The sequence below is a fragment of the Lygodium microphyllum genome, chromosome 3, assembly GCF_053477565.2.
Source record: "Lygodium microphyllum isolate KBCC chromosome 3, Lygodium_microphyllum_v1.1.10, whole genome shotgun sequence".
Taxonomy (NCBI): Eukaryota; Viridiplantae; Streptophyta; class Polypodiopsida; order Schizaeales; family Lygodiaceae; genus Lygodium; species Lygodium microphyllum.
In genome coordinates, this window is record NC_141137.1 from 31,969,104 (window position 1) to 31,995,645 (window position 26,542).

The following is a 26,542-nucleotide window of genomic DNA, read 5'->3' on the forward strand; positions in this document are numbered from 1 at the left end:
AATAGCATATGTTGTATGCACAAGAAGATTAACACTTCCCTTTCATTTATGATTGCTCTAGGAAACTCTAGGTATATTTCATGAAAGAAAAGAATGAAGTGTTTGAGTATTTTAAAACTTTTAAGGTTGTTGTTGAAACAGAAACAAGCTTGAAAGTTAAGTGCTTGAGGTTAGATGGAGGGGGAGAATATCTTTCTAATCAGTAAGTAACTTTTTGAGGTCTCATGGGATAAAGCAACAATTTACATGCAAGTATACTCCACAATAAAATGGGATTGTAGAAAGGAAAAAAAAAACATTTTACAGAAGTTGCATGGGCATTGATGGTGTGGTTGAAAAGAATATGCCCAAGCATTTTTGGTCCGAGGCTTTTCATACAGTCTACATTATGACCAGTTTTCCTACTATTGCAATTCATGGTATGACTCTTAAAGAATATTTTACAAGAAAGAAGCTAGATTTATCACACTTGAAAGTGTTTGGTTCTATTGCATATGCTTATGTACTTGATGAGTTAAGAAAGAAGTTAGACCCAAAGGTTGAAAAATTCATCTTCATTGGATACTCTATTGAGCAAAAAGAGTATTGTTGTTACAACCCTATTAGTGGTGAGTTTTGATTAAGTAATGATGGTATCTTTGATGAGATGAGCAGTTGGTATGCATCTACTAGAGATGCATTGGATGATGTTGAGGATCATGATAGTCATGTGTAGATATAAAAGTAGAAATTAGGACTCTTACTAGACGAGAGACATCATTTGGTAGTAGATCTACAACCAATCCTTGGTCTGGGAGATTGAGGAGTAGTCCCACATCCTGAAGTGCATCTAGTGTTGCAAGTAATGACAAAGAAAAGAAGAAAGTGTCAGACTGTAATAATGTATCTACAAGCCATGCACTTCTTGATGGTGATTTTAGTGGCTCAGAGAGTTTGGATGATGATAGTGGCATTCTTTTAGTCAGGAAACTAAATGTATACACAATAATATAAAGACTCCATTGAGTGATCTAGTGGTACGGAGCTCTGGCAAGGTGAGATACCCCGCTAAAAGATTCAATTTTGAGGATTATGTAGCTTACCATCATTCTTATATGATAAAGGTAGATGAGGATGTTGAGCACACTTATTTTGAGGAGGCTATTGGTCATGTTCATTGGGATGCAACAATGGATGAGAGATGGTTGCATTAGAGGCCAACATAACTTGGGATATAGTACCATTGCCTAAGGACAAGAAAGCTATTGGTTGTAAGTGGTTCAGTCCAATTGCTAGAATGGAAACTGTCAAATGTCTAATTTCTTTGGTAGCAACCAAAGGTTGGACTTTACAACAAATGGATGTGAAGAACGTCTTCTTGCATGATGATTTGTAAAAAGAGGTGTATATGGATGAATCAGTAGGTTATGAGGATTTAGAGCATCTCACATATGTGTGTAGGTTAAAAAATGCATTTTATAGGTTGAAATAAGTGCCTAGAGCATGGTCTAACAAGATTGGAGAGTATCTTGTCAACATTGGCTTTTATGTTTTAAATGTAGATCACTCACTTTATGTGAGTAAGGGTGATGTAGGTTTGGTTGTCATAGTTATTTATGTGGATGAATTGATTATTACAAGTGACAATGATAGTGGGATTCTGAATGTTAAGGGGCTTTTGAAGCAAAAGTTTGAGATGAAGGATTTAGGTGACCTAAGGTACTTTCTTGATATTGAGGTGATTAGATATGCCGATGATATATGGCTATCCTAAAGGTAGTATGGCTTGGATATGCTATCCAAGGATGGTATGAAAAAATTTAAGCCTCTGTTGGTCATAATGTAAAGTTGAGTGCTAATATTGGGAATGAGATAGATGACCCTACTATATTTAGGAAGATAGTAGGGAGTTTGACCTATATATCACAAGGCTAGCTATGCTATTGGACTTGTGAGTTAGTTTATGTGTATACTTAGGAATCCTCATTTGGATACAATTAGATATATATTGAGGTATGTGAAGCCCACCTTGAATTATGGACTTCTTTATGAGGCAAGTAAGGATATATAAGTTTTTGGATACGTAGATGCATATTGGACTAGTAGCAATTCAGATAGAAGATCTAGTCGTAGATTCATGTTTTTCTTGGTAGTGCAACAATTACTCAGAGTAGCAAAAAGCAATCAATAGTTGCTTTATCAAGTACAGAGATTGAGTATAGAGGTGCTATTGGTATGGTAGTATGTGAGGTAGTATAGCTATAAAAACTATTGGATGATTTGGATGTGCAAGGAGATGGTCCAATTGTCATTTACTATGACAACATGCATTAGGGCCAAAAACACTTCAAAAAATGCACTTTTGTTAATCACGAGATTAAGGAAAGGGCCAAAGAGAGTTTGCCACGTGTGCAAGAATACGGTATTCTTGTCTCCTCCTTTTTGGAGATAGTAGAGTCAAATCTGTGGTTCTCTTCTCTCTTTTAGCCAAAATCTCCAAACTCTGACATGTTTTGATGGTCCCACAGTCTTTATTTACTTATAAAATCTGACAAAATCGGTTATGATAACGATGTTGTGAAGTTAATAATAATGTTTTTGAAAGCCGGGAGCTTTTGGCACCCCCACTATATTTTCATTAGTCTTTTCAATATTTCTTCTTTGTTCATTTGTCTTCCTCGGTGAGCTTCTTTCTTTGCTCATTTTCCTTTCTCAGTAAGCGCTTTTCTCTGCGATTTCAATCTAAGTATGGCATCCAAAAGGCGCCCGTCTTGTTTAATAAACTCCTGCATTGTCTATGGCCAAGGAGTAGAAAAAAATTGGGAGCCCAAAACCTTTTCCATAAACGATTGGGTGACCATGTTGCCCTCTTGCAAAGGCTCTCACAAGGTCAAAAGAAGAAAAAGAGAGGATATAAAACATCACTGGAAATGGCATATCATTGCTTTCAAAATTACGCATGAAGGGTGGTTAGTCAAAGTGCAACATGTTTACATGGCCAAGGATATGCACTTATCTCCTAATGAACGTGTTTGCCAACAAACACATTGTAAGTCTTAAGTTGATAACATATATGATTTTTTAAAAATTTAAGCAAGTATTAATATTGAATTTTTTGTTGTAGATATATTTTCATCAACAAGTACTGAATGGCAACCTGTGGAGAGTTTGAGTGGAACTTTGAATGCGATTCATAAGGCGTTTGCAGACATTATATATGCTGGTGAGACTGTTGGTTTTTTCAGTGAGAGAAGAATTTTTATATATTACGCACAATATGTGGTTCCATCTAAAGAAGGTACATATGGACATATCGAGGATTTGCCATTGCCAAGTCTCTCCTCTTTGGGAGGTTCCTGATAAGGCAACCATGCATAGTTTTAAATTCAAAATATGTCAAGATATTCAAAAGTCCATGACAACTGGAAGGATCTCAAGAAGAATACGCCTGTCATGGTTTATCCCCTTACATATCTTTGTGGGTTGCTTCAAAATAGCAAACTTACAGAGAATAAAAGTATCTTGGCTAAGTAGAAAATTTTCAAGCGTAGAACGAGATAACATTATAGGGAAGCTTTGGAAATCTAGAGAGGTTGACCATAAGGGCAACACCATCAGGTGTATTGTATGCCCCCAATCCTTGTCTCTGTGTTATAATATAGCACGACAAACTCTTGCTTTGGGTTTTGATTATAGGAGATACAAACTTAAATTAGGAATGTGGATTCCCTTGGATTCAGATACAGATTTCACACCCTTCAATCTTAAGGTGCAAGTTATAGAAAAGGAGGTAAACATCACTTTCAATTGGAATCTTAAAGATGTAAGGGATACCTTGGAGATGCTAAACTGTACATCCCTAGAATATAAGTTCAAAGTAAACGGTAAAATAGTAGGGAAAAGAGCTGAACACTCTTTCTCTTGTATGAGTTGCTTGCCTCCTTCAATTGTAAGCTTCGAGCCATAAAATTGAAAACATTACATTGGACAAAAAGCTTTTCATTGATTGAAGAGTTACAAAATTGAAGTGTAGGTATACAAAGATCTTGCCATTTGTATCTATTTGTCTTCTTCTATAATTGTAACTTCTTTGTCACTTTTTAAAGTTATAGATCTTGCAGTTGCAGTGGCTTTTTTTTTGGTTGGTTGAAGAATTTAACTTGGATAGGGGCCCTCTTCTCTGGGGTAGATGAGAAGATGGATGAGAAAGTGTTGGTGTTTTTGTCTTTTTGGAGCTTGCCTTACTTGTCTTTCCAGATGACTTGCCTTTTGCCTTACTCTTAGTTAAGGATTTAAGTGGAGGAGAGTCGGGATTGACTCGCGTGATTGCCCTGTCCAAAATTAACTCAATACATCTCTCTCTTATCCACCATGTGTATGAATCGGGGTAATCTTGGCACTGTAAGGAAAATTGTAATAAGTTGTTAGGGTAGTGATAGTTCGTACTTGTAGGGAGTAAAAACAAAGAAATGGAATGATTATAAAATTTGATAATAATGTTGTTGCTCAAAACAGAATGTGAAAGATACTTACATTAACCCCATCTATCTTGAGAATCTTTGAATTTATTGTCCTACAAACATTTGAAATTACTCTCCATCCACAAGAATATGCATCATTTTGTAAGGGCACTTCTTGTAAGAGAAAGCTATATGGTTTTTAAGGATCAGCAATATCCTCATATGTAGTGTCCAAAAAGGTTACCACCAACCTCCCAGCACTGTAAATGGAAACATGTTATAAAAAAAGGACAATAAATAAAATAAACAATAAACCAAAAAGCGAGGATTTGTATTCAACACACATTTTTGCTTGACCATGGATACCCCTAAGAGAGTGCATAAGGATAATTTCTCGAGTGAGAATATCAATATATATTAAGCTCCAATGTCCTCTACAAAGTAAAATGTTAGTAAGAAATGCAGCATACTATAAAGAAGTATACATTAAACCCTTTGCAAAATTGCATACCTTTCAAGGTAAGGAAAAAAAATATGGTAGTTTGTAATTGGATCGAACGATCTGAAAAATAATTGTATGTTTGAACGAGATTTTGAAAACAATTCCACTGATAATAGTGGATCAACGATAAATATAGTTTTAGAGATTTCTTGGCTAAGAGAAGCAATCAATGTCCTAAAACCGATAGTAAAATCAAATGAATGTCAATTGCAATGAACAAAACAACACTATCAGTCCATTAAAAAAAATTGAGCAAAAAAGCCTTATCTTATGCAACGAAAGACTACTGAATCTAACAATTGAATATATTTCTTAACAAACATTCCTTCATCCTCAGGGGAAATACTAAGATAGTCTTCTGAAGAAGTGCAAGAGACATTCACAACCATTTGCATGTATACCTCCCCCATTATCTTCAGATTGACAGGACCAAGGACATCAAATTTTCTCTTGCAAACTTCATCCTCTGACTCTATAGTCTCTTGTGGTTGTTGTTGATGGGCGTCTTCTTCAGGTCCTTGATAGGCAGACACTTGTTCGGAGGTGGTCTTTGTAGGGTGTAAATGTGTCACGTCCTCAATCGTTGGCCGTTTCGCTCTCCTAGACAATTTTGGAGAAACATTAAGGATCTCAAATGCTTTTTTATCAGTAGTGGGCAAGGGCCTCAATACCTTGTCGAACCTATACTTGATTCTACTGACCATACTAAAGTCTTTGTTCATCAAAGTCATTCTATGAGCGTGGGCAGCAGCAATGTAAGCATCGTTCATAAAATCAATAATGAAGTGTTCAGCACCCTCCTGAAGGCAAAGAATGGCTACAAGCTGCCATTTTTTTTGCATGCCAACTTCAGTAGACACCCTTGATAATCTAAAATAAATATATTTGACAACTCTGATAAATGTTGTCTTTGGAATCACATGCTGTGTAGCTCTTTGTGTCTTCCTTATCTCACTAAAACATTTCTAAACATAAAAAAAATCTAGACTTTTTCTTTCTCTTCGACTTGGATGGGTCTTTTTGTCCATGGGCATAAGAGGGTCCAGGTTGCTCTGTCTATTGAATAGGGGCTCTAAGGGAGGTTGGAAACTTAGCAGTTGTTGTAGGGGACTGACTGTACATGATGAAGCTTATTTTGGGCAGGAGAAGACACTGTCTCTGCACTAGATTGCTTAGATTCCATGGTAGGAGATTGAGGGCAACCAGGGGTAGGTGGGATCTCAGGATGGAAAGATTGAGAAGCTGAAAGCCTTGTCTCCTCCTAACTCTCTTTGCTGTCTATAAACACCTTCCTCGTAGTCTGCTTTGTCCTATAGCCATGAACTTGCAGAAAAATGAGACTTGTTAGAACATTTAAAAACCATGAGTAAAAAATGAGACTAGTTAGAATATTTAAAAACTGTATTGGTCATCCGCAAATGCGACGGGATAGGAGAAAAAAGTGCCATATTGCGGATGACCGATACGGTGTTATAGGAGAAAACCATGGGTCTAAAATGTTACTCCTCACGTCGTATTTGCAATAGGACTAAAGCACGGTTTAACTTCTCGAGCCATAGACTGATACGACACGAATACAGTGAAGCGCAATTTTAAAAAGCAACTTCTCGCGCCGTATTTGTGGTGACCGATACGGTGTAAAACAATGAAGTGTAGATTTAAAAAGCACTTGTCTGCACTATATTTGCAGTGACCGATATGGCGCGGATACAATAAAGTGCATGTTTAAAAAGCATGTGCTTGCGCCGTATTTGCGGTGACTGATACGGCACGAATCTGTTGAAGTGCAGGTTAAAAAGACACCTGCTTGCACCGTAATTGCGATGACCGATATAGGGTGAAGTTGATCTTGACGTGGCTGTGTATTCACGCTCTAGATTTGAAAAGTAAGCCACGTAAGCTACCGTCAATCTTTTATACCTACGGGGTACGCGACACGTGGCAGTGTTTAATTGGCTAGGTTTTGTGCAGGCCATCCACGTGGCTTCACACGTGGCAAATATTTTTCGGTCTATATAAACACTGTGGTCAGGCATTTATGATTTTTTTTGCAAATTTACAAGCTTGTTTAGAGTTGAGGTCCACTTTCAGTGTTTCTTATGTGAATTTGCACAATTTTGTGTACCCCTTGATACGAAGCGAGGAGATATTGTTCTTGAGGCCGCTTGGCCAGTTTTGCGTCATATTGTAGATTAGCAAATACGAAGCAAAAAGGCATCGCTCGTGAAGTGGGTGCACACTTTCACGTTGTATCGTACTTTCACTCATGTCTGAACCTAAGGATGTTGCAGGCTCCCAAGAGTAGGTAACCCCTTCTAAAAAAAGAAGAAGATTGTCATCAGGGTCAACAAGAGCTTCTAGTTGTGCTGCCTTCTCCCTTGAAATTCCCACAGCTTTCTCCCCTTGTTCAGCAACAAGTGTGGGAATGCCTAAGAAGTCTCCAATCAAAGGCAAGTCACCATTGAGGGTTTCTGGATTGTCTCATATCACAGAGGTTTCTCCATTTGAAAGGCTCCTAGACTTTCTTCTTCAGAATGGCATGGAGTTATCTTATGCCGGAACTGCAAAGGATATTTTCAACCCTGACTGGGATATTGACCATGTATTGAACTCATGTAAGAAGTTTTTCCTGGAGGATTTTGCTGAGTTTGAAAGTCTTGCATTTTTGGTAGTTGAAAAGGATGCAAAGGAATATGTTCACATACCTATTGGGAGCTCACCTTCAGAGAAGGCTTTGTTTTTAAGAAAGTGTACATCTCATTCTATTGACCAGTTTTGTACCTCAGATTTGTTTTGTTCTGCTCATTCTAGGAAATGCAGGCTTATGTCCAAAACAATTGTATTCATTACGTTTTCTCTTGTTAAATATCATGTGAAATTTGATGAAAAACAATTAGAAGGTCCAAAATGTTTCAGCTTTTGCCTTTTGGACGAGGTAGCAAATGACAAGGATGCAGAGGAATGTTTGAACCATGAGCAAGAAGGAAATATTGCTGGCAAACTAGATGTTGCCCAATTCAAAGCTGAGACCATTATTGAAGAAAACCATACAAATGCAGATATTGTATGTGACTCTTCTTTTTATACTGTTGCTTCACTTCCAACTTTCCCTATCAAGGACAAGGAATGCATACTGCTAGCAGACATTCAAAGGCTCTTCAATCTTAGGAAGGATTATTGTTTAGCCATCATTGCAGAGGCTTCTGATGCTGCAAATGGCATTGTTGACGTCGAAAATGAATCGAAAGAAGAGTTACTTAAACTTGACATCGAAATTACGGACGACAAGTTTATTGAAGCAGGGGGTGCCCTTTCTCTTTGTTTTCGTAAGGCAAAGAATGTCGAGGAAGAGTATGGGATTACTGAAGAGGAGTTCCACGGCCTTCAAGGCCGACTTGGAATTTCCCGTTTTGGAAGAGAAGAGTCGCAATATGTTAAAGAATTGGAAGATACTAATGAGGCACAATCATCAATTAACATATGGAATCCAACTAAGCTAGAAAATGATGAAAATCAATTGGTACTATTATCTTAAATTTTGTAAGATGTATATACATTAATATGTTTGATTTCAACATTCATTTGACATTTATCTTTTTTTTATAGTTGGAGATTGAAGATTTTGATAACTTCTTGGAACGGGGTAAAGGGACAAGAGTTGGTATTAGTTTACTGAAAGATGTTGCACTTGGCCATTACTTAGCAAGGATTGATCCGCATGTTTTCTTAGTATTTAATAACATCTTCTCAGAGGAAGCAACATGGCCTATACTATGTATCAAGGCACTTACAAGGCTACTTGGTTTCTCTAGGTTATAATACAATGCACACAAGGTGATGTTTTTGGAGAAGACAACGGCAATTAGGATTTTTGGTTATGGTCTTGGTTTCTCTACTTCTAGAGCAGGATACTTTCTGGCCCTCTCCTCTTATGCTTTGGCAGCAAACCGAACTAATATAAAATCAATAGTTGGCTACAAGAGAAGAAAATTTCTACGTTATAGAGGAAATATCCCAGAAAGGGAGGATGATGTAAAGGCTCATGAGAGCTAGCTTTGTACTTGCCTTTCTTGAATTCTCAAGTTGAAGTATTCATTCTTTGAAGTTGTCATCGAAAAATACTATGAATTCTTAAGTTGAAGTATTCATTCTTTGAAGCTGTCGTCGAAAAAACCAATTGAATAGCTCCTCAAGAGCATTGCTGTTTGTAACTCCACCTCCATGTCTTGTGCTTAAAAAAAAACTTGTACGTGCTTGATAGTGAGATTTTTCCATGCCTTGGCCGCTATAAGTTGTGAGGGGGCCTTGCTCCTCCACAAAAAGTAAGGCCCATGGATATGAAGGATATGCTGCAAATTCATAAGAGTAACAATCATTTTCTGCCAATGGAAATTTTATCGAAGAAAACTTGGATTAAATATTTTCTCTTACCAAATAAAAAGTGATATGTTTTTCTCCCCATGCCTCCTTTATTGCCTAAATAAGATTTGTAATCGAACATTTGAACTCTTCTGGTTACGTGTATGTTTTTGTTGTTGCTTGAGGAGCTTTAGGAAGACATCAATGTGTCTCCAAACCTCCATCCTTAGAAATGCAAGTCGTGGTGTGGTTGCAACATTTGTTGTCATCCCACATAGTCTCTCCAATGCTCCCAAGTAATGCTCACCTGTTTTCCTGTATGGTTACCTAAAAAACGTCTAGCTTTTGAGCCTCCCATTGAGACATCAGCCAAGTGTTGGATCTTTTCTTAAATGAACTTGACCTCCATGAAAACCCATTTTGGAGAGTAATGCCTCACATTTGTCAATACACTCATTCGATAAACACAAAGGCTTAATTGAGTATGCATAGTCAAGATGCAACCTGAGAAGTTTATCAATAATTCTAATCTCTGCATGCAAAGTACATATATGAACATTAGTAAGAGGAATTGAAAGAATTGGATCCCATATATCTTCCTTGTTTTTTTTAAAACTTAGATCTATAGAGTCTCTAGTTGGGGCTCTTCTTACAGGGTGCAACTTGCTCCAATTTTTAGACCCAACACTTTCCATGCAATAAATACAAGGATATTTTGCATTTGCCCCATTACATATTCCAAGCATACATTTGATAGTTTTTAAGTCAGCGCTCATGTGCCATTCCTGAAAGGTGAGAAGGATCGAAGCTTGCACTCGAGAGCTATGGCGGGAGAGCAAGAGCAAGAAAGAGAGAGATAGAAAATGGGAACTCAAACAGTCACAATGTGTGACCGGGCCTTCCTTTATTCAAACTGTCACTAAATTAATAAAGAATAAAGTGACGGTGATGGGCGCCCGCCACCTACAGTGTGTAGTGGCGGTGACTGTCAGTGTAGTAATACATGGGTGGCTAAGCGGAGGCGCCTTTACCCCCAACAACCTCCCACTTAAATGCGAATCTGCCCTAGTGAGGAGTGAAAAGAAAAAGAAAAAAAAGGCAGTACAACATGCAACAAGATGAGAAAATATGTCATCTCATCCCACGCCTATCAACCTCTTGAGGAAGGCAAATCGCTTTGTAGAGAGGCTTTTCTTGAGCAGATTTGCAGGATTCTGGTCAGTCGAGATCTTGACAAGATCAACAGACTTGTCCTCAATGATCCTACGTATGAAGTGATACCTCACCTCAAAGTGTTTTGTCTTCGCATGGAAGACCGGATTTTTGGCTAACTGAATAACACTCATAGAATCCGAATGCAGTGTAGGGGTAGCATCAATACCAAGGTCAGCAACCAAACGACCCAACCAAATGGCCTCCTTTGCAAGTCTCAGTGGAGCATACTCAGCCTCTATAGTAGAAAGGGCTGTGCATTTCTGCACCCTGGACATCCAAGAAACAGCACCTCTAGCATAGGTGAATACATAGCCGGAAGTGGACTTCCTACTATCTGCATGTCTTGCATAATTAGAGTCAGTGTACTCCACGACTCTTGTATCCTGGCTACCATAGCATATGCATATATCTACAGTGCCCTTCAGGTACCTCATGATACCCTTCACGGCATCCCAATGCTTCTTGCCAGGTGTACCCATATAATAGTGTGCCACAACACCAACTGCAAAGGAAATATCTGGATGAGTGGCAATTATGGCATACATAAGACTGCCCACTACAGATGCATAGGGAATCTTGGCCATCTCGGCCCTCTGCTCATATGTCTGTGGACAATCAGCTTGTGATACCTTCACATAAGAAGGCAATGGACAGCCTATTAGGCTTTACATCCTGCATGCGAAAGCGCTCAAGGACTTTATGAATGTACTCCCTCTGTGACAAGTAGAGGAGTCCCTAATTTCTGTCACGTCTAATACGCATACCAAGTATATGAGCATCCTATCCTAGATCTTTCATCTCAAAGCTCTTCTTGAGCTAAGCCTTAAGAGCATCTAGCTCATCATGAGACTTCCCTACTATCAACATATCATCCACATAGAGTGCCAAAATCAATAAAGAACCATCATGGGCTTTCTTTGTGTAAAGACACGGATCCATAGCACTCATGCTGTAGCCCTCTGACTGCATAAAGGCATCAAACTTATGATACCACTCCCTAGGTGCCTGCTTCAAGCCATAAAGACTTTTCTTTAATTTGCACACTAGGTGCTCCCTGCCAGGTTCTGCAAAGCCCTTAGGCTGCTCCATATAAATCTCATCATACAAGTCCCCATGTAAGAAAGCTATCTTGACATCCATCTGGTATAAATCCAAGTCAAGCTGAGAAACCAAAGCCAAGACTAAGCGCAGGGTGGTCATCTTAACCACAAGAGAAAAGACCTCATCAAAGTCCACATCATGCTCATGCTTAAAACCCTTTGCTACCAATCTAGCCTTGTATGCCAGCTTGGGGTGTCCAGGGGTACTTTTCAGCTTGTACACCCACTTGCATGGCAAAGTCTTTTTGCCCTTAGGCAAGGAAACTAAATCCCAAGTCTCATTCTTATGCAAGGAGTCTATCTCAGACTGCATAGCCCTCTCCCAGGAGTGATTGTCACCCTTGTGCATAGCCTCATCATAAGTGAAAGGCTCTCCTGCATCGGTAACCAAGATATAATGCATCGAGGGCTGAAATCTATCAGGTGGACGTCTGTCTCTAGTAGACCGGCTCTTGTCTAACACCCTGACCATGAGCATCTGCTGCAGTTGTAGGCTATCCAACTGGCTATGCGGGAGCTCTCGGCTTCTCCTGAAATATGACCCTGCGGATGTCAACAACTCTCTCAGGCTGCCTATACATTTTGTCGTCATGGAAAACTACATCATGACTGCAGATGACTTTTCGCGCCTGCGGATCCTAGAGATGGTAACCCATCTCGCGTGCTTGCATCCCCATAACCAAGGAAAATGCATTTGACACTCTTAGGATCTAGCTTACTTCTCTTGTCCCTGGGCACATGGCAAAATGCCTCACATCCAAAGACACGGAGATGCGCATAAGAGGGAGGTTTTCTAGTCCATACCTCCTCTGCAACCTGGAAATCCAAACCACTAGAAGGTGATCTATTTATGACATGCATAGTTGTACTAACTGCCTCAGCCCAAAAGCTCTGTGGTAGGCCTGCATGGTAAGCATACTGCGTATACGCTTCTGGATGGTTCTATTCATCTGCTTAGCCAAACCATTCTGGGGGGGTGTAGGGGGCGGTCAATTAACGCTTAATACCCCTCTCATCACATAATTGCTCAAAAGCACATGAGACATACTCATCCCCATTATCTGTTCTTAGGTATTTTAGCCTATACCCAGACTGGTTCTCAACCAATACAAGCCATCTCTGAAACACAACCAAGACATCAGATTTCAGCTTAATGGGATAAGCCCAAACTTTTCGTGAAAAATCATCTATGAACGTAACAAAATACTTTGCACCACCCATAGACTAACAAGGCACGGGCCCACAGACATCCAAATGTACCAATGCCAAGGGCTCACTCATGTGTGGCCTACCAGACTTCTCATGCATAGACCTAGTTTGCCTACCATAAAGGCAATGCTCACATGAATCAAAACATGCATAATCAAGGGGCGGTAAGTACTGCAAACCAGAAAGAATTTTCATTCCCTTCAAAGACATATGGCCCAAACGGGCATGCCAAAGAGATACATGTGGGATAGAACCCACAGACAAAATATGATCAAGGGAAGAAGCAGATACAATCAAGGGATAGAGGCTGCCATCCTTGGCATCTCTCGCAATCACAAGTCTGCCACAAGTAATCTTCCATGCAGAGTCTCCAAAAGATACATGATAACCTACGTCATCAAGTTGTCCAGCTGATAGGAGACTGCGTGTCAAAGCAAGTACATGACGTACATCCTGCATAACAAAACTGCTGCCAGAAGGAAACATAACATCACCAATGCCCACAATATCAAGAGAGCTGTCATTACCCAAGCGCAAAGAACCCAAAACAGTACGGTATGAATGAAACCACTCTTGACAAGGTGTCACATGAAAGGACGCATCTGAGTCCAAGAGCCACACTATGCATACATAGAGTGTATCTCTGTCATCTGCGAAGCATTAGAAGAAGTTGCAAGGATATAATCATCATCAACATCCTCAGGCTGCATAACATTGATCTCTTCAATTTTAACACTGGAATTTGCAGGCACTATGATGCGATCAGAAGACTTATCTTGTACTTTGTCTTTCCCCTTATCTTTGTGCCTTTCATTGCGCAGTTCATGGCATGGTGGCCTAATATGGCCCTTTTTTCCATAATGGTGACAAGTAACATCTGCATTCTCTTTCCCTCTTGGCATCCGGACCCGTCCTATTTTTGCTTGCTAGTGCTAGCACCTGCTGAATTTCATGCACTTTCATGTTCTGTCGCAAGCTCCTAGCTTGTTGTTCCCAATTGTAGGTCACTAGGCTTTGCAAAGCTTTGCACGCTAGTCTCCTCTCCTCTCCTAGGTTCACCACCATGACATCCTCGGACATCCTATCATGGTGGTGCGTCTTGGTCTATAGGTCGTAATTGGCGACCATTGCTGGATTTTGATTGGGAGACCTTCTAGATCGAGCTCCTCATCCTATTTTTGGTTAGTGCTTGTCTTTGCCATATCCATGGTCTCTCTCTCCACCAAGTTGTCGATCGATGAGGCTGATTAGATTGGCTAGATCCACTCCTCCAATGGTGACTATTCCTCTTGGATTCCCGGCTGCATCTTCTGCTCGATTCTATGCATGGGGTTTCGATCACTCGACTATGTCTCCATATCTCTTCCTACTGGTGGATTCGTTGTTGGGTTATGTCTGGGTGAGTTCCTTGTTATTTACAAGCACCTCGCAACTTACAGTCACTCAGTGTATGTGGGTGTGCTCTTTTCCGTGCATTGTGCACAATCAGCTTTCAGCTCTCACAGAGTGGACTTCAAGTGTTGAAAATAGTACGAGTGCGAAGACAAGATGACTATTTATTAGCTTCTGCACTCCCACTTATGCTTGTGGCCTGATGGGATGCTAAGCTCAGTTCCTAGCCTTCCTCGCCACTAGTTAGGGTCTACACTATGTCATTCAGCTTGTTTAGTGTCAATTTGGGGTCTTACAACTAGGCTATAGCACTAAGAATGTCAAGTTTGCTGAAATGTGTGTCAACATGATTCTAGGCTGTTTGGTTACGATTCCTAAGTCTGTAACTGTCTGTAAGGTGTTCGGTGAGTTCTCCTAGTGTGGGTCACGCTCTTCATTGGTCGGGGTTGTCAAATTTCTAGATTTTCTCTCTCAAGCTATGTCCGATTTACTAGAGTCCAATTCTGAGAATCAAACATTCGATTTACCGATGTCCAATTTAAGGTGTGTCTGATTCTTGGAATCAAACAAGGTCAGGTCCAATTGTCACGACAATCGGATAGGGTATGTCCGATTGGACAGCATGGGCTAGTTGATGGTTCAATTTCAGTTGGTTCAATTTTTGAGCATTCAATTTTGGGGTGTCCAATTTTGGGATTTATGATTTTGGGAATCAGATGTCTGATTTGACGGGTGTCCAGTCCAATTGTCACAATGGGATGGGTCGATGAGCATCCAATTGGATGAGCTGGTGTGTTCGACCCTTGTCCGATTCTCAAAATTGAACAAGGGTGAGTTGCTCGAATGGTGATGTGGCAGGTTCGATCCTAAGTGTCCAATTTTGGAAATCGAAAAAGGTGGTCTGAGCATCCAATTCTGAGAATCGAACGCTGTTACCACTGTCCAATTTCGGTGGCTGAGACGACAACTCTAGCACAATTCGATCAAATACCACTGGTGCAAACAATGCTAACCCTCTAGATTTTCCACAACACAACTAGAGAAGTAGAGGAACGGTCTCATATACATGGATGTCATGAAAACCTCCGGTCCACCTCAATGGATCCATTGCCAAGTAGGGGCCTCCAAGCTCTCTCTCTCTCTCTCTCTCTCTCTCTCTCTCTCTCTCTCTCTCTCTCTCTCTCTCTCTCTCTCTCTCTCTCTCTCTCTCTCTCTCTCTCTCTCTCTCTCTCTCTCTCTCTCTCTCAATGTTAGGTCACAAATGAGGCTTTCCCTTGCCTCCCGGGGTCTTAAACCCTTGCTAGGCACAACCTTAATCTCAAGATCACTCCCCTTGCTATTCCAACACATCTAATCACTCATTTTTTTCATTTTTTTCTTGTTTATGCCCTGTTCAGGCCTGCTTTACAACAGCAAACCCTAAGATTTTTGCTTCGATTTCTCAATCCTAACCTACTCTAAATGCAACAAACATCAAAAGTAAAGTATTGAAATTATTTCTCCTTCTCAACTGATTATCAAAAACTGAAAATACTTACTTATAGCACGGATTAAAAACCCAAAAACTCCTATCTATCTCAAGCGCTGGTTTGGGGGTGAAACCCTTACTTCGATGCTCGATTTGATGCCGCAAGTGCTCAAGATTGAATCCATTGGTCCAGGAAATGGAACCAAAATGTAGAGGCAAAACCGCCAAGACCCACGGACCACTTATTGTTCAAGTATTTCAAGTGAGCACTAATGGCTGCCTCTCACATAGCCGACACGCTATCCCTTTCTATGAGTGTAATGAGCTTACTTTGATGCCCGATTGAGTTGCTTCCTCTCTTGAGCACTCCGATAGCTCCATGATTCATGATGCAGGATCAAGCATCCTCAAGCCTCTTCCTCTAAGCTCCATCCTCCATAGCCATGTGTGAGATGAGAGAAGAGAAGAAGAAGAAGAAGAGAGGAGATGGTGGAGGGCTTCACCTCCAAGATCCCTCACCCTCACATACTCACTCCCTCACTCACTTACACTCCCTCCCTCAAGCACTCACAAGCAAGCAAGTAAGAGAAGAGAAGGAGAGAAGAAGAAGATTCCACTTTGCCACACACCAAAGAATGAGCTCTTTATTCACTTTTCAACTTTATATACAAAACCCTAAATCCCTTTTGGGTGGCATCCCCTTCTCCCCTTTTTTACATGACCGGCTGTTGTGGCAAGGTCCTTTTTCAATTTCCTCCTATGTGTCTTCTATTTGCCTTCCTTTCTACCGCCCATCTACCTTTACAATTTGCATAGGAGGGAGCCTAGTGCTCTTTTAAAAAAGTTTTAGGGACGCCTTGTGTTTAAGAATGCGTTTCTACCTTTGACTTAACTTGCACTTTTTCATTTTTTTGCTTTTTTTTTGTGTTGAGGTTAACATGTGGCCAAAATATTAACTATATTAGGAATTTCTAAACTATGTCATGATTCCCAAACTCCATAATATAGTGTTCTTAGTTAGGAAATTATGTTGAATAAGCCTAGGAATTGATAGAAACCTTGACTCCATGTCATTTTAGGGGACTAGAGTGAGACTATGCTTAATGGTAGGTAGAAGGGTCGATGTGATGCACTCCCCTCATTTCTCACTCTCTTTGAACCAAGTGCAACACAAGTTCACTTCGACTTAGATGCTCCTGCACAAAGTGGGACATCTAAAGACCGATGCTAGTAAACTTTAGGTGATGCCAAATATATGTTTAAACTTCGATGATCCTTGTGGGTTCGAATATATTACTTGCATTGTGATGTGAACTTAGGTGAATTTGAATGACAAAACCCATGACATTCCAAGCAGTGCTAGGTGGTGTCACTTAGAATCCTCTCCTAATGTGCCACAACATTGTGCCCTTGAAAGCTAGTTCTAGATGAAAAATTGCACAGCGTATTAGAGCACAAATTTAGTTATGGTTGTATAAAGAGACTTATGGAAAATTTATTAACCTAAGTTAAGAATTCTAGAGGATTTCTCATACTAATGTGAGGCAACCTTGGTAGAGTATGGAAGATTGGGACCATTTTCTAGTATTTTGAGCCATATATGTGTCGATGGTGCATTCCTCTAATGACAATGGAGAAGAGAAGTGATGTGCATATTGGACTGATTGTATGATGTGTCCCTGTTGTTGTATCGAGAAAGAAGATGGGTTTGGGATGGGAGTTACTATGACATAGATTTTGATTGTTTCCACTACATCTAGACCAATGTAAAGAGTATTCAATGGATGAGAAGTTGAAGGTTATAATTGCTTTTATATTCTCTAGAGCAATTTGCTTGGACCATTACATCTATGATAAAGTGACAAGAGTAATCTTGGCCAATAATATAAGCTCATTTGTGTAACTGTTGGTTTCATATGGAAGGTCTTCCTGACCCTCCTTCACAATAAAAGCTTTTCGATATTCACCACAGACCACCATACTATTATCCTATGGATCTAGCCGATTATCATCCCTAAGATTTTACCCTATAGTTATAATATCCTATTGAAGCTTAGGAGAAGAAAGTCCTTCTCAAGTAAGCCAAACCACCCAAGTTTGATAGTGGCAAAGAAAAAGATATTGAGGTTGAGGTAGAGATATGGATAGAATCCATGGAAGAGTACTTCACCACTCATGGGATTGTGTAATATATCCGCCTTTGATTATGTGATGAGTAACATTTTAGTAGTCGCCCAGAGTTTACCTTCCAACAGTTGTTATCTGTACTCTCTAACCAGAATGATTCAGATGGTTAACCCTAGGTCTACCCCACAAGGGAAGCGTCCTACCGTTACCCACGGAGGATTGACTTGAAGGTTTCTAATTGATCTAACAGTCACTTATCAACAACTAGCTCACATCTGGAGAGGTGTCCTTCGAGAGGCTTCTTGTTCGGAAGGAGCGACTGACATTACCCTTGGTCCATGGAGTACAATGCTTTTTTCCCGTAGCAGACTAAGGATTCATAAAATCCCTTGCAGTGCTCTGGCACAGCTGTCGTACCTTTCCCTTAAGATAATTTACAATTCGGGTTCTGACACCAAACCCTAGGTAAGTCAGTGAATCAGACCTTCCTAGAGTTTCTTCCTGGCATTTGTCAGATAACCGAGACCACCCTGCCATAGGATTAGATTTGTTGGGAATCCATCCACCCGCTTCCCTCTATGGAAGTTCTTAGTTATCTAATTACCTACCACATTACATAAAACATATAAAAATAGCTTCATTAATTAAAATCCTTTTATGCACAATTATTTTTTTACGTAATTTAGTCACGGACATACAATCAGAATAAAACAATTTCATTGATTATATTCCATAATGTGTGTTCTCCTGCCCATATAAGAGAAAAATTACAATTTCATGTGTTGCTTCATTTGGCGCATTTGCACGTCACCAAGATCAAATCCACCTATAGCTAGTGTTTATAGGTGTCCCAAGTAGAACTCGGGCCATACAAGGGACCAAGTAGTTCCTAGGTGCAAAAAGGGATTTACTAGCCAAAGCCCCCCTGGCACCCTATCCACCTCCTACTTAATATGATCCTTGCTGGGAGACCTCTCGCTATTAGAGCTGGTCCATACTTCCGCGGCGGTAAAAAAACATCCCCTCTTGGTATGGGGATTTGGCACCTATCCTTGGGGGAGGTATAGGGCTCCTCAATTTTTATCTGTTCCAATACTTAATTCAATAAGGATCTAATCTAGAAGATCACAAACAAGATTGATGTCTGCAAGTAGTTATGACTTCAATCAATCATGCAACTTTCAAGTGATACTTAATTCTAGTAGCAATCGATACTTGAGTTTCATATAATGAAATCTTCCCCTTGGAATTTAACTAGGGGTATCTAAATTTTGGGATCTCTAACTTCCCAGTTCTTTAACCAAGTTCCTTGGCCTTAAGTCAATATTTCTCAAGAACTTATCTTATTTCTATTGAATTTGGATAGAACTTTTTTTTGAAAAACCTTTGGTATCGCGGTTGGTAAAGGGTTGTCATCCGTGCCCGTGATTTCATTAGTGAATCCCATGCTTGCAACTCCAAATGTTACTTCCACGTTAATAGGGTCATTTGCGATTTCCACTTCTGAATTCTTTTTCTTCGGTGCCATGATGGAATAGAGACGAGAGTAGAGGTAGGATAGAATAGGATAGATTTCTTCAGTGTCTTCTCTTCTCGGATTAGAGTAGAAGAGGATGAGAGTCCTTCAGCGTATCTCCTTCCTTGGGTTGAATGGAATGATGTCTCTTCATCTCATGGAATAGAGTCTCCTCCTTCTCGATTAGCGTCTCGTCCTCATCAAGATTGCTCATGTCGCTCTTACTAGTCATCCCCAAGCCCTCAATTTATAGTTTTGCAAGGGGAGGGGGGGGGGGGGGTAGAAGAGAGGAGCTTGCTTTTTTAGCAAAATTTGATGACATTATCGATGAAAAAGAGAGAATACTTTCTTTTAGCACTTAGCTTTAAATCTTATGCTTTTTTTTTTCATTTTTTCTTCCTTGCAACTCATTTGGATCATAACTTTGTCATATGAACTCCAAATATAGTCATCTGGGTACTCAAAATGATTGGAACACATCTGGTCGACAAGGCAGGTAGAATTCCAAAAATCAATAAAAAATTAGCGAAAATAATAATTTTCATAAATCACATTATTGTTATCCCTCTTTTGTCTTGGATGTCTTATTCCCTTCAAAATAAGTCACTGTATATATTTGGATCCATCTAAAGTCGGAATTAAGTTACCTAAACATGATATTAGAGATTTTAGACTATTTTAGTGAACCAGACCTGCTTCCTATAAATCTTGTAGCGATTCTGCAATTTTTCCATGTGTGAACGTGCAACGCCATGTATATGGACCTTAAAATAAACTAAGTAATGGGGACATTACATTCTTCCATCCTTAGAGAAATCGAGATGTCCTCATCTCGAGAGAAACAAGGGGTATTCTTTCATAAGGGTTACTTCATCGATCCAAGTGGCATCCTCTTTAGGATAATCCTTCCATTGGATGATATATTCTCTAAAGGTCCTATTCCTAAGGATTCTTTCTTTTACATCCAAGATTCTATCAGGTTGAAGTTCAGGTAAACCTTGGCTTGACATTACAACTTGTTGATCATCCAGAATATGATCAAGATTAGGTACATAGGGCTTCAAGAGACTGACATGGAATACATAATGAACTTTTAGGGTTTCAGGAAGTTGCAGCTTATAAGCATTATGTCCAAGAGCCTTTATGACTTTGTAAGGTCCATGATATCTTGGGCTTAACTTCTTGAATTTTCCCAAGGATAAAGAAATCCTCTTTGGGTGTACACGGATAAAAGCCTTGTCCCCTTCTTGGAAGATTCACTCTTTTCTCCCTAGGTTAGCATATAATTTCTACCAATCTTTGGCAGCTTGTATATCTTGCTTGATGGTTTTGACTTGTTTGTCCATCTCTTCAAGAATTTTCTTAGAACCTTCAACCTTCAAGAAGGTAGGGCCGGAGAAGTTTAGAGAGATTAGGCATTCTCGCCCATATAGAGCCTGAAATGGGGTCATTTGAATGCTCTGATGATAGGACACATTGTAAGAAAATTCAACCAAAGGTAGATATTGTATCCGCTATCTAGGTTCTTTGCAACAATATGCCCTAAGTATGTCTTCAATGACTTGATTTACACGCTTTGTTTGCCCATCAATTTGAGGGTGATAAGTTGTACCAAAACAAAGTTGTGTATTGAGAGCTTCAAATAACCCCTTCCAAAAATGTGAAGTGAATAGAGAATCACAATCACTAATAATACTCTTTGGTAGTCCATGAAGTCTAAAGATCTCTTTGACAAATAACCTGGCAATATCTGAGGTTTTGTAGCTGGTTTTGACCGGAATAAGGTGGGTAACCTTAGTCAACATGTCCACAATTACCATGATTGAGTTGTATCCTCCTTGAACTAAGGGTAATCCAACTACAAAACCCATACTAATGAATTCCCATTTCAACTGAGGAATATCAAGTGGTTGTAGCTTTCCTGGCAGCTTAACTCGTTCGGCTTTTGTTCGTTGTGGCAACTCAAGCATTCGATTACGTATTTAAGTACATCACTTTTGAGTTTTTCCTAATGATAGCTTTTCTTGACTACATTGAGAGTTTTGGCATAGCCAAGGTGTCCTGAAAATGGGAAATCATAAGCTTACCATAGTATCTTCTTCTAAAGATCTTGACTTGAAGGAATACATAATATTGTCCTGAAGTAGACAAGCCCTTCTTCAAATCAACAAAGAAGTTAAGATACTTTATCATAAGCTTAGAATTTTGTTCTTTATTTTGAATTTCCTTCAGCATTTGTTGATATTTGGAATCATTATTCACCTTCTCCTTGGCTAGCTTGATGATAGGATTGCTAGGCATTAATATCATTGTAGTTAGCGTTTGAGCTCTAAGAGGTTCTTCTGAGATAAGCGCATTGAGAAATGATTTGCGGCTTAAAGTATCTGCAATTACATTCTCTTTGCCCGGTCTATATTTGATCTCAAAATAATACACTTGGAAGACTTCGATCCACCGACATTGCCTCATATTTAGATCTAGTTGAGTGAAGATCCATTTAAGACTTTTGTGGTCGGTTATTTAGTGAGAATTTCTTCCCCAGTAGATAATGTCGCCATAACTTAAGAGCGTGGATAATTGCAAGTCATTCCAAGTCATGAGTAGCATAATTTCTCTCGTGAGTCTTCAATTTTCTTGAGGAATATTCTATTGGATGTCCTTCCTGCATGAGTATGCATCCCAAAGCAAGAGAGCTTGCATCGATCATCACTTTGAATTCTTTGCTAAGATCGGGTAGTTTGAGGATCAGGGCTGTGACTAAACTTAGCTTGCGCTTGTCAAAGAAAGACTATTAAACTTCGGTCCATTTAATGGCAACATGCTTCTTGAGTAGGTCGGTGAGGGGGTGCAACAATCAAGGCATAATTCTTGATAAAGACCCGATACCATCCTGTTAAACCCAAAAAGCTGCGAACTTCACTTACAATGGTTGGAGGCGGCTATTCTTGTACATCCTTGACCTTGGCCGCATCTACTGAAATTCCCTCTGTTGAAACTATGAATCCTAAATACTCGATTTGCTTCTTGAAGAACACACATTTCTTCTTCTTAGCATACATCTTATGAGTCCCCATTGTCTCAAGAACTGTCTGCAATTATGACTTGTGACTTCCTTCATCCTTGGAATATGTTAAGATGTTGTCAAAGAATACAAGGACGAAATCATCAAGATAAGGTCTAGATATATCTTGCATTAATCTATTGAAGATAGCAAGGGTGTTGGTTAATCCAAATGACATTACAATAAACTCGTAATGACCGTACCTTGTGCTAAAAGTGGTTTTTGGGATATCTTCTTGCTTGATTCTGATCTGGTAATACCCTGATCTGAGATCAATCTTGGAGAAAATTTTTGCTCCTTGTAATTGATCAAGTATTTCGTTGATCCTCGGAATCAGATACTTAATTTTTATTGTTACCTGATTTAGCCCTCGATAATCAATGTAGAGATAGAGAGTCCCATCCTTCTTTTTCTAAAATAACACCGAAGCTCCCTAGGGTGAGTTATTGGGTCTAATGTACCCCTGATCTAAGAGCATTTGAGTTGTTCCTTTAGCTCTATGACTTTCGAAATGGACATTCAATATGGTCGTTTTGCAACTAGTGTAGCTCCTGGTACTAGCTTGATTTCGTGGTCAACCTCTCTTTGTAGGTGGTGGAAGTTTAGTTAATTCTTTAGGAAATACATTAGCATATTCCTTAAGCCACGATAGTTTATCTTTGGCTTCTTTATCTTGTTTAGTCTTATTTAATTTGATTAGATATACAAGTAAACCTTTTCTTAAACCTTTAGCGATTCGAGAAGCTTTCACTAATTGAATCTTCGGTTTTCCTACTTCTCCTTGTGTGGTCACTTGTTGTCCTACAAGGTTCAAGAATGTGACTTGACCCTTTTCACAATGAATATGAGAGTCATTGGGAATTAACCAGTCTATTCCTAACATGCACTCATAGGTTCCTAGGTTCATCATTTTGAATTTCATGTTGGTCTGATTGCCACCACCCAGATTAAACTCCACCTTACTTGTCTGTTGTGCTGAGGAAACTTCTTTTCCATCACCTAACTCAACTATCAGCCCAGGTGCATGCATTGTGTCTATGCCTAGTTTTCTAGCACATCTTAGTGATATGAATGAATGTGTACTTCCACAATCAATCAAAATTTTAAAGGGTTTACCGTTATAGGTTGATGGTGTTTGAATCACTGAGAATTGTCGATTTGATCCCTTCTTGTTGAGAGAGGTGTGAATTCTCACTCTCTCCATGTCGATTTCCAAGGTGGAACCTTCATCATCTTCTACTTCCTTGAGGGTTATGCCGACAACTCTTCCTCTAGCTGTGGTTGTCACATAGCTCTGGTTGTTACGGAACTTGCTTTGGCGTTCATTCTATTCGAGTTTTGGGCATCGCCTTTGGATGTGGCCAAGTTTGTTACAATAATAACACTTGAAAGTGTCCTAATTACCACTAGTAAAGTTCTCCACCGCCCACATCTTAGCCTTCTTGCTATTAACAGATTGGAATTGACCTTGGGCTCTTTTTGCATAGCCCCTGGTTATATTTCTATTTTAGAACTTATTATTCCAAGGCTGATCATTTCTTGGTTTGGATTGGAGTTCCTGTACAATCGGTCTTGCTCTTATCAATGCATCTTGGAGGTCGGATGGACGCAGTGCTTCAAGTTGTGTGTTTAGGGGATCATCCAATCCGTGGAAAAACTTGGATGCTTGCTGTGCAATATCCATAGATGGTGCATACTTGAGAAGTGTTACAAAATTTAAGTAATAGGCTTCAAGTGTCATTCCAAGTTGCTATAGACCAAAGAATTCATTCATCTTTTGTGTGTGGTATATTGGCGGAAGATACCAACCTTGCACTATATCCTTTAATACATCCCAACTAAGAGACGCTTTGGAGATTCCTTGGTCTTTATACCATTGTTTCCATCGAATTCAGGCTCCTCGTGCTAGCTTTAACTTACCAATCATTGCTTGATTAGCTGGGGTAATTCTAGTAGCAATGAAATAATCTTCCATGGACTCAACCCATATTTCTGCTTCAACCTCAATGTTTTTGCCTTGGCCATCAAACTCAGGTGGTTTGATTTGCTTAAGAAAGAACTTTTTTTCTTGGATCTTAGTAGCATTAAGGGTAGGAACAACTTCCTGTGGTATCGTAAGATTTTCTCTAGTTAGCTCTACGAATGTTAACATACAATTTGCTCGTATCTTTTCAAAAAGAGAAATCATTTCAAAAGGATAGAAATGCTTTATATTAACTTTTCAAAGAAGGTTACATCATGATAGAGTTTTTTTGAATGAACTTAAGGAATCTAACCATGGATTTTTGATATATCTACTAACTTGTAACTCTTAATTGCTAGAATGGTAACCAATTTCATATTCAATGGATAGACAAAATAATTTCTTTTGCTCTAGGGGATAAATACATGGTTTATTTTTGGGATGGCTGGTTATTTGGGAGAGAAGATTTTCCTAATATAATCTAGGCATGGCATGTGGATACATCCATTGGGTAATAATCGAGCTTTGAAGAACAGACATCTAAAAATTAGTACTTTAAAGGAAGATTAGGAAGTCCATCTTTGACATAATTGTGATGATTAGAGTGACCAACAACTATAATTCGGTCTGCTGGGATGGCCTTTGTTGCTTACTCGTAAATATATCGATTTAGTTTAACCTCCCGGCCTCTAGTGAATAAAGTTGAATTCACTTTGCTTCCTCTAAGATAATTTACAATTCGGGTTCTGAGACCAAACCCTAGGTAAGTCAACTAATCGGCCCTTCCTAGAGTTTTTTCCTAGCGTTTGTTTTTGGGGAAACCTCTCGGCTAACCGAGATCACCTTGCCACATGATTGGATTTGTTGGGAATCCATCCACCTGCTTCCCTCTATGGAAGTTCTTAGTTATCTAATTACCTACCACATTGCGTGAAACATATAAAAACAACTTCATTAATTAAAATCCTTTTATGCACAATTGTTCTTATATGTAATTTACTCATGGACATACAATTAGAATAAAATAATTTCATTGATTATATTCCATAATGTGTGTTCTCTCGTCCATATACATGAGAAAATTTACAATTTCACGTGTTGCCTCATCTGGTGCATCTGCACGTCACCAAGATCAAATCCACCTATAGCTAGCATTTATAGGTGTCCCAAGTAGAACTCGGGCCATACAGGGGACTAAGTAGTTCCTAGATGCAAAAAGAGATTTACTAGCCAGAGCCCCCCTGGCACCCTATCCACCTCCTACTTAATACGATCCCTACTGAGAGACCTCTCGCCATCAGAGCCGGCGGTCCATGCTTCCGTGACAATTTAAAAAAATCCCCTCTTGGTATGGGGATTTGCCCCTAAATTGCTTTCTCAAACCAGGCAATGATCATTAGGTTGAAACTAACAGGAGAAGCCTATTTGTGGTGGAAGGAGCGGTGTAAAGACTAGGGTATCTTAGAACCAACTACCACTTGAGGAAAGATAAAAGGGAAAATCCTAGCCAAGGAGACTAAACCTAGGTTCAAGATCAAGTATGTGAATTTCTCAGTAGAAGAAGGTCTTGTCTACTTCAAGATAAGGCTATGCATTCCTTCAAGTCAAGATCTCAAGAGAAATATACTTTGGGAAGCTCTTGATTTTCCTTTTGCAAGACACCTTGGCTATGCCAAAACTCTCAATGCTATTAGAAAAAGTTATCCCTAGGAAAGACTCAAAGGTGATATACAAACGTATCTCACTGAATGCTTAAGCTACCATTGAGTGAAAGCTGAGCATGTCAAGATGCGAGGCAAGATTTAGTCACCTCACATCCCCCTCAAATGAAATGGGAATTCATTAGCATGGATTTTATAGTTGGGTTGCCTACATTCTAAGAAGGCTACAACTCGATCATGGTAATAGTGGATATGCTAACAAGGTTGCTCATCTTATCCCAATCAAGACCAATTACAAGACTTAAAATATTGCAAGGCTCTTTACTAAAGATATCTTTAGGCTTCATGGATTGCGTAAAAGGATCATCAGCAATTGTGATTCTCTTTTCACATCACATTTTTGGAGGAGCCTATTTGAGGCTATTGGAACCCATCAACACAGCTTACCATTTCCAAACTAATGGTTGAAGAGAGAAGGTTAACCAAGTCATTGAGGACATACTTAGAGCTTATTGTTGTAGAGAACCCAA